We start from the raw sequence: 9,614 nt of genomic DNA, 5'->3' as shown, positions 1-9,614 counted from the left end.
GTAGGGACATGGATGCAGCTGGAAACCATCATTCTCAGCAAACTATCGCAAGAACAGAAAACCAAATACCGCATGTTCTCACTCATAGGTGGAAACTGAACAATGAGATCACTTGGACACAGGAAGGGGAGCATCACACACCGGGTCTTATTGTGGGGAGGGGGAGAGGGATAGCATTAGGAGATACACCTAATGTAAATGACAAGTTAATGGATGCAGCACACTAACATGACACATGTATACATATGTAACAAACCTGCACATTGTGCACATGTACCCTAGAACTTAAAGTATAAAAAAATCTATTTATTTATTTAAACCCCTGTATTGAAATATGATTGACATACAAAAAGCTGCACATATTTAATATATACATCTCAATGAGTTTGGGGAAACTATACACTTGTGAAACCATTACTATACTACCAACTTGGCTATAAATACATCCATCACTTCCCAAAGTTTTCTCCCACTCCCTTTATTATTATTGTTATTGTTCTTGTTGCTTTTTAGTAAGAACATTTAGCATAAGATCTAACCTCTTATCAATCTTAAGTATGTAGTATAGTATTGCCAGCTTTAGGTACTATGCTATACATAGTAGATCTCCAGAATTGACCTCACACAACTAAAATTTTGTACCCTTTAACCACCTCCCCATTTCCCCCTCCCCCCAGCATCTAGTAACCACCATTCTACTCTCTGCTTCTGTGAGTTTGACTTTTTTAGATTCCACATGTAAGTGAGATCATGCAATGTTTGTCTTTATAAGTCTGGCTTATTTCAATTAGTAAAATGTCCTCCAGGTTCATCCATGCAGTCATTTCTAGACCCTCCCTGTCATTTGCCTTCTACCACCGCACATCTTCACCAAACTAATTGCCAGGTCCTATTAGTCCTTGTAATTCCTTTTAAGTCTTTTGTTTTCCTACTGCATGTATTACCATGTCTTCCCCATGAAGAGGATCATCTTTAATTACCCGCTTACTAGTTCTATCACCAATATAAAAAGTTGCCATATGCACTCTGTTCTATCCATTTTCTCTTGCTATGTCCTTAACATCCATATTTAAAAGCATTCTGACTGCCATCACTACTTAGCCTCAGACCTATTAGTTAAGCTTCTTGCTGTCTTCACCGTGTTCTGCATTTTCTAGCCTGGGATCTGGCAGCCCACTCTGCCTGCCTCCCACCCCCCTTGTTTCCCAAACTGTCTCAGACCCTCTGACACTGCTGCCAGAGCCAGGACAAGGGTGAGGGAAGCATGCAAAATTTAAGTAGGTGCCAAAAAAAAAAAAAGAAAAAAGAAAAAAAAATCGGTAATCGAGATAAATACTATTTTAATGTACTATGTTTTAAAAAATGAAAATTAATATAAAATACATCAAAATGAGCAAAATATCAACATTTTAAATAAAGATAGGATCTAACCATGCAGTAGCATGACTTGGTCTTGGTGGGCTCACCCTAATCCCAATCCTGTTGAATCCTGGCTGTTATTCCATTATCAATGATGTCACCTCACTTTCAATTTCTCTAGACATTTCCTTCACCTTCCAGTGAACCTATGAAGACATCATTTATCTGCTCTCCATTCATCTCCATGGTGGTGATTTATTCTCTTGTGTGCCACATCCCTCATGGTCATAAACTGGCCTTAACCAGAGCTGTTCCACAGTTGGGAGGTGGAGGTTAGCAGGCAGAGATCTCTGGGGTGAGGCTGGAAAGCTGGAAGTCTCCTGTTCTGGTACTGCCAGGTTGAGACTGGCAGGCAGGAAACCATCTATATTCATGTGCTAGAAAAACTTGCAAGAAAGCTGCCCGTGGGGCATGCTGTTGAACTCATCGGGAAACTGCAGCATCAGTAGGACTCACTGAAGATCCACCAGGAAGCCACCTGGAGGGGGGGCTGCTGCTGTACATGCTGGGAAACTGACTGAGGCATCCATGGAACTTGCTAAGAAGTTACCCTTCAGGGTGCCTCTGAAACTTCCTGGACATGAGCGCCACTGATACTAGCATCTCTCATACCAGAGGAGTACTATAGGATCAAGAAACAGAGAAATCTCACTGGAACCAGGAATACGCCTTTCCTTCTTCAGTGTCCGTCCTGTGGCCTCTACTAGCAGAAGAAAATGTTTACAGGATCCATCTCCAGTCTCTCAAGCCAGTCAATGGAGGGTAGATTAGGAGTTGAGAGGCAGTAAGTTGATAACTGGCATCTCACCCATGCTTAAAACTCTTCTGCTTCTCTTTTTTATTGCTCCCAGATTAAAGTCTAAAGTGTTCTAGATGTGATTGTTGAATGAATGTATAAATGAATAAACACCTAAGCTCTGGCATTAACCTGTGGTTGTCATTAGTGTTCACTAAATATTTGTGGCTCTCTCCCTTTGAGGCAATAGCAGGATTGAACTTCTTGATCCTTTTGTATCAGGGTTGAGCTACATGCCTAGTTCTGGCCAATGAGTCCTGAGTGAAAGTGAAGTGAATCCGGAGGCGTGTTGGTAAAAGTTTAACTACTGGGTATCTTTTTCTGGTAGGGAGGAGTGGGAGGAAGAGTGAACCATGATTTGTAGTGCTTGCCAGTTTCTGTAGTGTAAATGTTCCCAGCCTGGCTGACTTAGAACTATCAACATGACAGACTTGGATGTGGAGTTGGGAAGAGATGCATACAATTGACTTTTGTGAGCTGGCATAAGCTGGCCCCACCACACCACTGTATGTTGCTTCATGCCAAGGCATTTAATTGCTGGTGTGATACCCCCTAGAGCTTTCTTTCCCTTTGTCATGGTAATCGTCACCATTTATGGTGTTGGCACTATCCACCAGGCTGGATCCCTGTGTGAACATAAAGAACAGAGTTCCCTGCTTCCTGGAAACAAACAGGTCAGATGAGTGAGAAATAAACATTTGCTTGTTTGTTTATGTCATGAGAGTTTGAAGGTTGTTGTCTTTTGAGACTAACTAACCTGACTTAAATTCTCCTAAGTGGCTTGATGGAAGTACTTTATACACTTTCCAATTGTTCTTTTATACCACTGCCAGGTTAGGTTCTGTAAGAATGTTTTCTTCATGTTTCATCTCTAATGAAAATATTTCATGGTTCTGCTCTGTCCCCTGCCCCATGCTAAGAATATAAAGTCCCAACTTTCTGGCTTAACAGTCAAAGCTTGCCAATTGTGTTGTCACATGGTGTTTTCTATCTTATTGCTCACTATTCTATTGCTTTATACAAACTCACCATTCCTCCACATTTCTTTCACTTTTGCTGTGCCTCACCTTTGTCCCAGTACTTTGCATAATAACTTGAACATGAAATCTTTGTTGAACGTTCCTTCTGCTTATCTCCATTTATCTCAATCAACCAATTCTGATTTGAAATGTAGTATTAAATACATAATTACACAGGCATCTAGAGAGAAAATTTTTTGATTGCCTTCAAATAAGCGCAGGTTCCTCCAGATTCTGAAGGTGTTTGCTAAGTAGAAGAAATTCTCTCCCATGTGAACCATGGAGATATTCTAAACACACACACACACATACACACACACACACACACACACACACGACTGGGAATGGTATGCTTCTTCACAAAAGACCAGACAGAAGCAGCATTAACCGGGAAGCAGAGTCTGGAGTTCCCTAAAACAAAACGATCTACCAACCTTTCTGTATGTCAGGCACTGCGAAAAGGTCACTTGATCTAATTCTCACACTTCTATGAGGTATAGTGTAGGTATTATTTCCATGTTTCTGATTTAGAAATTAAGATTTAAAGATGTTAAAGAATGCGCCCAAGGTCTTGCAGCTAGTGAGCTACGTTTCCTTGCTTACCTGTCCCTTCCTTCCTCTTGCTACAGCCCCTTCCTGCCCACCCTCCTCTGTGGGGCCATGCGCCTCAGTCCCTGCAGATGAATCCTAATTGCCCTAAAGCAATCCTGATGCCCCCAGCCCCCTGTTGGTGATTGGCTCAGGGGTATGCGTGTGACCCAATTCTAAATGAGGGGATATGAACAGATGGCTGCTCTGAAGTTTCTGGGAAAGGTTGTGTCCCTCCCCAAAAGAGACCCAAAGAAGGGACGGTCCCTTCTTTTACTGGATGTTGCTGTAGCTGGCTATGATACATGCCATTGCTCTATGGTCCAACCATAGCCTGAGGACAAATTCGAAGCACTAAGAGTGGCAAAGAAACAATAAAGAATCTGGGTCTTTCTTGTGATGACTTCCTGATGTGAAAAATGGACTGACTCTGAAACCACCCTACTCCCAACCTCTTGCTATGAAATAATAGTTTCTTTGCTGTGTAAGGCACTTGAGTTGAGGATTTTACATCACTTGCACCCCAAAGCATCCTAAATAATAAAACGAGGATTTAAATCCAGGTCTGCTTGACTTCAAAGCCCAGGCCCTTTGGAACTATACATATCTTACCTATGTGGGCTTTCCTTAATGTTCCTAACAATTACCCTCACTCAGGAGACAAGGATAAATTTTAAATTTTCTTACAAGCCACCCTATTTTCTTAGGCAGAAAACAGAAAGGTTATTTTAGAATGAATTAAAATTTAAAAAGCCCTCATGACTTAGAAGGATAATCTTCAATTTCTTAAGTTTCTCTCATTCAAAGTGGATTATTCCTTACTCTTCTGGATATCTCAGGTGTTACTATTAATTATGTCCAGAACTAATTATGTCCAGATTCAAGTCATTCCTTGATGCCTCCATGGTCTCCATATACTGAGTGACAGTAAATTCTAGGTATTTAGTAATTACTATGAGGTACATCAACTACTTGAAAGATAAATGTGATATGAGGTCAAAGTAATATTATTCATCAAATTCAATAAACTATTATAATGGCTTGTAGTGATTATTGCCTTTCAGGGCTTCCCCAATTACTTTGTCTCTGATAATAATTCAGATGACAGGAATAAAGTATAGTTGATATAATGTATACATCAAGTTGTTGACTTGATGTGTCTCTTAGTGGCCAAGAATCATTACAGGTATTAAAGAAAGAAATATCTAATATAATAAGCAGTATGAATTCTAATTCGTTACTGTGTGAGAAGACTAAACTAGACAGGTGGCTTAAAACAAACAAACAAACAAACAGTAGAATAAAAAAGCCTTAGAGTTCAAATCAAAAAAGGAACCAACCCATTTAGACAACTTGAGCTCTGATTCTAAATTCAAATACTGGATGTTCTCTTGATAAAAAATGTGAGCATACTATAGGAAAGAAGCACCAGCAATGAATGATAGCTTTCTTCCTCAAAAGAGATACACAATTAAAGTATGTAAGATGCACACATTAAAACACCTGGGCCATGAAAACTAATTAATGATATAGAAGCATTATAAATGAGTTTTAAAGGAAAAGTTGGTCCATTCGGGGGTCCTGCATAACTCATGATTGTCAGCATTCTTCAGGTGGCTTTCCTTTTTTTTCTTTTCCTTGTTTTTGAGATGAAGTCTCACTCTGTCGCCCAGGCTGCGGTGCAGTGGCACAATCTCGGCTCACTGCAAACTCCACTTCCCGGGTTCAAGCCATTCTCCTGCCTCAGCCTCCCAAGAAGCTGGGATTACAGGTGTGTGCCACCACACCCAGCTAATTTTTGTATTTTTGTAGAGATGAGGTTTCACCATCTTAGCCAGGCTGGTCTCAAATTCCTGACCTTAAGCGATCCGCCTGCCGCGGTCTCTTGAAGTGCTGGGATTACAACCGTTAGCCACCTGGCCCGGCCCCAAGTGGCTGTCTTGAAGTAATAAGATTACTAAAATGATCTTGAAAGTCAGGGATTAATACAGAGTTACAAGGGAAGGGAGGACACATTTTTAGGTAAGGGAAGTGTCATATGCAAACATAAAGAAAGAATGACCAACTTATATATTGGTAGTCTTTGAGTAATATTGTTACTGATGACATTATCTGGGGGCATAGGGAGGCAATAAGTTAGTGAGGCATTGATGATATGCAGTGAGATATCCTGGGAGTCCAGGAATAGGATATTCAAATCAAAATCTTATGCCACCTTTCTTCTAAGCGGTAGCTATGTATTAGTAGAAAAAAACCCTAGAGTTCTAATCTGAAGACTAGAGGTTAACTTCCAGATCTACTGCTCATTACACCACAGTCTCCTCATTTATAAAATCAGGATGAGGAAAATACCTTTCTTGTGTTGATGATATGCAAATTAAGTGGGATAAGGTATTGTAGAAATACCTAGCTTACTATTTGGCGTAGAGAAGGCTCCACAAGTGTTTCTTCTTGACCATTATCCAAAATTAAAGCACGCACCACCCCACGGTGACTATTTCTGATTTACTGTTAAGACACATAAATAAAGGTCAGAACCCACTAGAAAGTCAGCCAGTCAGTAATAGATTAGTGTGGATTTATTGAGTAGCCACCTCAGGTCTTGAATGCTTTTCCTCTTAAATCAGTTGCCTGAATGTTGAGATGAATAAATTTCAATTCTGTTGGATTGAGGAAGTCCTGCAAGGCTTGCACCTTCCATAGGGATCTGCCCTAATGCCAACACCAAGCTGACCACAGGTACTCCTGCAGCACTCTGTTTGCTGCTGAGGTGGTCAGCAGGAGGTGCCATGCTAGATGGTAGATGGTATCTGTAAATGAATTTCCTGTGGAAAGGCTCTTTATCACAAAGTTTTGACTGAGCAGTAACCAACACTGTAATCAAGCTGACATCACAATTTATTTTCCTCCCAGCCACTATAATTCCTCTCTTTGCCCACAAAGCGTTGTGGCCCAGTTGCTTTCAAAGATCTCAGGAAATGCTCTGTGGGCAAATGAAAGGGGAGTCATGGATAACTGATAATTATCTACACACCAAACAGCACATTACCAGGTTCTCCTTTGGCCACAAAAAAGAAGCACTGGAAATAATTAAGGGAATCTGCCTGAACACCCACAGCCCAGTGGCTGCAGCAGTGGAAACAGGTGTTTGGTGGTGGGGAGCCAGGTGTGTGTAGGCATCAGAGGATCATGAAGTGTTAACACTTAAGCTAGGAAAAAAGTTTCCAACCTCAATTTTCTCATTTATAAAATTAGAATTATTACTCATCTTGCTTTTCTCAAAATCACAGAGAATTCTAAAAGGCAGATTTTATAGTTTAGAACCACACTGTCCAATAGGACTTTCTGCAATATTGGAAATGTTCTATACATCTGCACACCCAACATGTTCACCAACTCGATAGTCACTAGTCATAGATGGCTATTCAGCACATGAAGCATGACTAGTATGACTGAGGAGCTGAATTTTAATTTTTGCTCAGTGTTAATGAAATTTAAATAGCCACATGTGGATAGTGGCTACTGCACTGGACAGCATAGGAAGGTTATCTAATCCAAACTACACTTCTTAGTCCATATTCTTCCTAGAAGTACCCCAAACCTATAATCCAGTCTTTGGGAGTCATTTAATGATGAGAAAATCATGATTTCCCAAGATGGTTCCTTCCATTTTAGGCTTCTGCTAAAGAAAGATGAGCCTATTTTGTCTCCATATCAGCCTTTTAGCACATTTTCTACACTCTGGTCTTAGTGCCTTCCTCTGGGGACACTCATAGATGTAATTCCTCAATCTAGATGAGGAGCTTTCGAGAACTTGAAACATTTAGCATTTCACTGATTAATCTCTACGTCAGGCAAAATGTGGTTTGAATACTATCTAGCAGTTAAGAGAACAACTTTTGGAATCAGACTCCTTGGTTTTAAATATCAGCTTCATCATTCACCAAATCCATGACATAAGACAAATTACTAATCATAATCTCTGATTATTGTTTTCCTCCTCTATAAGATCATGGGAGAGTTGAAAGAATTAAATAAGATTGAACAGGTAAAACCACTGGTAGAGTCCATGGCCCACTGCACACAATCCTGCAGTGTAAGTATTTCTTATTGTTAGTGGTCTCCTCTGGATGTTCTCCCATTTATCGATGTCCTCTTAAAATGCAATATCCAGAACTTCTGAGAATGTGTGTAAAAGTGCTTTGTAATATAAAAGGCCACAAAAATATGACATACTGATTTTGTTCTTATTGTCAGGGTCACCGGGGTTTCCCTCTGTCCTCTTATTTTAGTCATCATGGTGTTTGGAGGTTCTTTTGTATCCTAAAGTAATACAACAACTTCTTGACTAGAAGAATCTTAGGACATTTTATTGGTTCAATCCCGACAGATAGAAATGTTCACAAACATTTATAAGTCCAAATATTACCATATTTCCCAGTCTCTGCTTATGAGCTGTTCCCTTCCATCAGGCATTAAGCCAGAAGAGCTGGAGGAGAGATGCTTGAAAGGGTATAGCCATAAGATGTTCTCTTCTTTCCTGTGGCAGGATTTATACCCATTTGCTTATGCCAAAAAGCAAATTACTTGCATTTTACATATGAGTGGTACTGGGAAAAAATAATTTGGGGCAATTAAAAATAAATTGAAAAAGCAACAGCAAAAACAAGAGTATTATTCCAAGTATGTGATCATCAAAGCCACGTTTTCAGGTGGTAATTCACAAAAATGAAGACAGGGAGAGCTGGTATTGTGCTGGAGCCTACTTCAAGTGGCATGAAAGAGCTGATAACCAAAGTTTCAAAAAATTGGCAGCCTGGTTGACATCACAGTTGCAGCTTGAAATCAGCCATGGTAGGAGAGTTTACACACTGGAAACTGGCAAATACTACTCCGCTACCTTCTTGAACTCTTCTGCATTTCAAGTCCCCTTTGCTTCTTGGGTATTTCGTTCCTTCCTTGAATCCAAAGATAAAGGACATCCACCTATTGAGTTTAGGATGGCATTTTGGAATCCATACTAAGTCACCAGATATCACCAGATCATCCTGGAATAATTGAAGTAATCAAGCACCCAAGGAAGACATTTTAAAATGTTGTGTTGGAAATATTTTTGCTCACTCATCTTGTGGACTAAAACTGAGATCTGATGCTGCCTGCATCCCGTGACTCACTGTGGGATCGTAGGGAAATCATGTAGCCTTTGATTGCCTGCCTGGGGAGTGGAAATCTTCTCAAGCTTTTTCTGTCTTAGATCTTAGGTAGGTTAACTAAGAATAAGATATAGGTTACAGTGGAAAACATTAAATGAAATTTCAAGAAAGCATCTTTCATGAGGTTTAAATTACTTTGGGTATAAGTAGTAACCCTATTATGAAAGTGTCTCTGTATTTAACATAAGTTCTTTGTTCAGAATGGGTACTGAATTTTGTCCATTGCTTTATCTGCCTCGTCTAATTGATACATCATCTTATGATAATAGATTTTTGTAGGTGTATTTATAATCACCTAACATTTATTAAAGACTTGGTAAATATCAGACCCTCTGCTGGAAGCTTTATCAAAAAAACAAATAAAAAACAAACAAAAAAAACAAAAAAAATAAATTTCCCAAGTGCTGAAACTGAAAGCCAAGCAGTCCAGTAATGCCTCAGGCCACACAACAGTAACACACAGAGCCAGGATTTCATTTTTCTGACTTCCAGAGCAGAACTTTGTTTATTCCACTAGCAGTGGTTGCATCCCACTCACAAGAGTAATTGATTTGGTAAATAAGGTACTTTAACAATTTT

This window comes from Colobus angolensis, unplaced genomic scaffold (genome assembly GCF_000951035.1).
Source record: "Colobus angolensis palliatus isolate OR3802 unplaced genomic scaffold, Cang.pa_1.0 Scaffold264, whole genome shotgun sequence".
In the NCBI taxonomy this organism is placed as follows: Eukaryota; Metazoa; Chordata; class Mammalia; order Primates; family Cercopithecidae; genus Colobus; species Colobus angolensis.
Note: the sequence above shows the minus strand (reverse complement) of the source record.